Genomic DNA, 5,288 nt, shown 5'->3' on the forward strand with positions numbered 1-5,288 from the left:
AACTTCAGTGAAGGGTATAAAAGAAAAGAAAAGCAGAGAACATGTGGAAGTTGTAAAAATAAATAAAATAAAATGTTCTGAGAAATCCCCATTCTGTTGCATGCAGTGATGTCCCAATTTTACCACAGATTTGCTGGTCATGTGACCAGAATGTCGAACCTCTGTGGGCTTCAAAACTTCTTCAGTAAAATGAGGGGTGTCTTCCAATTCTATAACTATACGATTTACTCTCTCTCTTCTTAAACAAATCATTTCCAAGGGAGTTTTATACCTCGCTTTGCTAGCCCCGCTCTAATTTTTTTCTTCAATTTTCCGCACACTTTACAACCTCTTTCCCACCTGAACAATCATAGAATGCTATCTTAACCATCCAAAAAAACAAAACAACTCAGTGTCATCGAGTCAATTAGACTCATAGTGACCCCTCCTTGGGTTTCTGAGGCAGTTATCTCTACGGAAGTAGATTGCCCCATCTTCCTTCCAAGAAGTGGCTGGTGGGTTTGAACCACCAGCCTTCTGGTTAGCAGTCAGATGCCTTAGGAACTATGCCACCTATAAACTACAGAAACAGGTCAGGTCTCTCTGCTTCAGAAAAGAAAGAAAGAAAGAGTTTGAGCCACTGGGTGGTGCAAACAGCTCATGCACTCAGCTGTTAACCCCAAAGTCAGGGGTTTGAATCTACCCTCAGGTGCCTCTCAGAAGACAGGCCTGGCAATCCACTTCTGATCATTCACTTTGCTGCCATTCTATCTGGTCTGCTCCTTTTGTACCTGCTCAGAACAGTCAGTAGTGATATCTGGGCATCATTTAGTTTGGATCATATTTTTCATCATTTTTAGAGAGGGGCAGAGGAAGGTATAGCATCGGTTGCACACGGAGGCCCGGGAGTAGGATGGCGGGGCATGTGAAATGATTAGCATCAGGCTGATGTCCGCTTGAGCCAGGCAGTCGGCTCAGTCAGCCCCAGCATGCACTCACTAGGCAAGACTCCTCACCTCTGAGTCAGGTTTCCCAGTTGTCCACGTGGGTAGGAAGGCATACATTATGGGCTGTTGACCCTAGTACAAGAGATAAGGCAGAGAAAGCCCATGGTTGGCTGTTATCATCACTTCACACTGAGACCGCTGGACACTCTAGGGGCAGCTCTGTAGCAGGATCCATTGGGAGTATTCATTGTGTGACGATGGGGACTAAATTTGCTTTCTAATCTTTACCGATCATTCATCATTGTTTTCCCTATAAAAGGGGACATGCGGGTATGAAGAAAAATCCCCAAAAACAAAGCAAAGCAAGCCAGTTGCCATCATGACTTGGACTCACGGTGACACTGTGTGTGTCAGAGTAGAACTGAGCTCCACAGAGTTTTCAGTGGCTGATTTTTCTGAAGGCCTTTCTTCCAAGGTGCCTATGGCAACCTTCCAGTTAGCGGCCAAGTGCAATAAACGTTTGCACCACACAGGTACTTCTATGTGGGTATGAAGTAAAGTTAACACTTATTGAGACACACTGCACACAGATGTCATTGTCATTGCCACAGATTCAACAGAGGATCAGAGAGGTTGATTTTCTCACCTGACAGCAGGCATGGTGGAATCCATTGCCCTTGAGTTGATTCAGACTCACAGCACCCCTAGAGGACAGAGTGGAACTACCACAGAGGGTTTCCAAGGCTGTCAATCTTTACAGAGCAAAGCCCAAACCAAACCCACTGCCGTGGAGTCGATTCTGACTCACAATGCCCCTAGAGGACAGAGTGGAACTGCCCCACAGGGTTTCCAAGGCTGTCAATCTTTATGGAAGCAGACTGCCACATCTTTCTCCTTCCAAATGGCTAGTGGGTTGGAAACAGTGACTTTTCAGTTAGCAATCAAGTGCTTCACCACTGCACCACCAGGGCTGTTTATATGGCAGTGGTGGTGGGGAACCAAACTCACTGCAACAAGTCGATTATGACTCATAGTGGCCACCACTGGGTTTCCAAGGCTATAAATCTTTATGGAAGTAGATGGTTTCATTCTTCCCACAGAGCTGCTGTTGGGGTTTGAACCGACCTTCTGGTTAGCAGCCAAATGTCTTATCTACTGCACCATCAGAGCTCCTGGTGCATGTAAGGTTCAATAGCCTCTCTCCAAAGTCCCGGTATTTGCTATATCCTCTGCCTTCTTCAAGACAGAAGCTACCTTAAACAACAACAAAACACTTTGTAGCTAGAAACAGATGGAAAACATTCCAGTCATTTTCTGACTCTTTAATAATAAGCCAATAGTAAGTACATTATTATCTGCTTCAAAAAAAAAAAAAAAAAAAAAAAGCCCCATCAAATGTAGACATAAGTATTGATTTGGGTGAAGAGAAGGGCAATATTACCAAATGTGAGTGATCAACATGGTGGCACTGAGGGAGAAGAAAACAGAGAGAGGTACATGGGAGGTACAGACAACGAAGATGAACCCTTTTGCACATACAGTACTGTGTTGTGAGTGAAGGCAAACATGGGTATATGGGTGGATAGATGGGTGGACAGCCTGAACTAGTAGGTATGTCTATGAATCGGGGAGTGTACCCAAGACCATGTATAGGGTTGGCAGACAACAGTCCTATAAGTGTATTTGTATGATCTGAATTCCTAGGTGTATAGTAGAGCTGACAAGGGACAAGGTTATAGTCATTTCTCCCTGGAGGGAACAAGTAGTTGAACCTGTGAGCTTGGGACCATAGTTACAGGGAACATCAAGCTCAATTGGCATAACATACTACACAAAACATTGTTCCACCTCCTAGTTTGGTGACTAGTGACTGGGATCTTAAAAAACTTTCAATCAGCCATCTAGATGCAATGACAGTTCTTTTCTTGTCCAGAGCAAAGAAGAATGAAGAAAACCAAAGATTCATGGAAACAATTAGTCCTAGCAACTGGTACACCATGAAATCTGCAGCCTATATGACTATGAGACCGGAAGAACTAGATGGTGCCTGGCTACCACTGTCAACCACTCGGAGGGGGATGTATGTAGGAGATCCTGGATAGAGGGGGAAAACAATGTGGAACAAAACTCAAAATCATTTGGGAAAAAAAAAAGAGGGGGGAGGCCAGGTTTACTGGTCTGATAGAGCCTGGTGGAACCACTGAGACTATGGTCCCTAGCTGCCCTTCAGGTCTGGAATTGAACCCACATCTGTGGTTTCCAGCCAAACAAAAGACAGACATATGAGTTGAACATTTACCTGATATAGATACACTCCTTGGAGAGACCAATCATGGGATAAACAGCACAGGGAGACAGCTCAGGGGGCAGGGGTGCATGGAAGGATGGACACAGGGAAGAAGTAACTATTGGAAGGAAGTGGGAGGGGACCTGTTGCATTGTGGTGAATTGTGGTCAATGTCATGAGACAGTGTATGTGAACCGCTCTACGGAAAGTGAATTTGCTCTGTGAACTTTCACCCAAATCACAATAAAAAAAAAAAAAAAGCACCAAATGAAATTGCTATGGATGATGATTTGTTTCCATTGTACATGGATTACCATGAGTTGGGGGCCCAGTGGACTGCAGGAGGCTAATAGCAACAACAAAGCACATTACTGACTCCTTATACAAAACAAGGAGCTCTGGTTGTGCAGTGGTTAATACTTTTGGCTACTAACCAAAAGGTCTGAGGTTCAAACCCACCAGCCGCTCCCAGGGAAAAAGATGTGGCAATTTGCTTCTGTAAAGATTTACAGCTTTGAAAGCCCTCTGGGACTGTTCTAATCTGCCCTCTAGGGGTGCTATGAGTTGGATTTGACACCAGGGCAGTGGGTTTGGTTTGGGCTTTGCTTTCATAAATACTGACATTCTTGGAAACCCTATGGGGCTGTTCTACTCTGCCATAGAGGGGCTCTATGAGTCAGAACAGGAGCTCTGGTAGCGTAGTGCCTAAGGCACTTGACTGCTAACCAGAAGGCTGGCACTTCAAACCCACAGGCCACTCCTCGGAAGGAAGGTTGGGCAATCTACTTCCATAGCGATGCCACCTCGGAAACCCAAGGAGGGGTTGCTATGACTCGGGGCCGTCTTGACGGCACATAGCAACAACAACAACATGAATCAGAACTGACTCCACAGCAATAGGTTTGTTTTTCAGTTTTGGTAAAGTTACCTTCACTTGAGGAAGAATTTAATTTGCTTCCTTCTTTTTTAGACATTGCCACATCTGTGGTTTGGTTCACTTCTATAAAGATTCATACTAAGTTCAATGGGGCGATGCCATTTCAACTGTATTATTTTCTGCTACACAAACTGGTCTCCAGTTTTACTTTAGTTTTCTGGAAATGCTAATGTTAGTTGTCAGCATGTTTTTATAAATATGCTTAATGTTTTGTTTAAATCACACCTCAGAGCAGAAAGAATTTTAAGCGGCATTTATAAAAACATACAATATGAAAAAAGAAAACTAAAAAATAACACGAGTACCTAAACTATATTTCAATAAAATGCATTTAAAATTTTTTTTTAAATAACAGATGAAGACAATAAGACAGAGGGGAAATGAGAAAAATTAACAGATATTCACATATTTACATCTCTACATATTTGTATCTATGTATGTCAAGACTCTTTTAGAAGTAACTCTAAAAATGTTATTAGCAAACCATGAAAAATAAATCCTTAGCGCATTTAACATAAAAATACATCTCTATATTAAAAAATATATATCATCTTTAGATGGGTAAGGACGGACTTGTGATGAGGCAAAGAGGCCTAGAAGTTTCCAGGGAGCAAACAATTATAATTATTCTTTGTAAGTATCTGTTTTGTGTATTTTTGAACATTGAATGTGTTTTGTCTCATTGTGATAGAAGACAAGAATTATCTGTATATGTGTCTAAGGAGCTCTGGTGGTGCAGTGCCTAAGGTATTTGACTGCTAACCAGAAGGTTGGTGGTTAAAGCCCACCAGCCACACCACAGAAGGAAGATGGGGTGATCTACTTCCATAAAGATTTACCACCTTGGAAACCCAGTAGGGGTCACTATGAGTTGGAATCAACTTGATAGCAGTGGGTTTATATATGTTTATATGGTTATATTTTCCATTCATTACTTCTGAATAATTAATAAAATGCATTAATAAAATCATTCCAGAGACCCAAGAATAAGGAAGTCCTAAGAATAAAGATACTCTAAGGGGAATATCTGGACTATATAGCTGGACTATATGAAGAAAAACGTGGTATCAGGATTGGAGGAAGAATCATTAACAACCTGAGATATGCAGACGATACAACTTTGCTTGCTGAAAGTGAG

This window comes from Orycteropus afer, unplaced genomic scaffold (genome assembly GCF_000298275.1).
Source record: "Orycteropus afer afer isolate SDZICR_OR568_19922 unplaced genomic scaffold, OryAfe1.0 scaffold00092, whole genome shotgun sequence".
NCBI lineage: Eukaryota > Metazoa > Chordata > Mammalia > Tubulidentata > Orycteropodidae > Orycteropus > Orycteropus afer.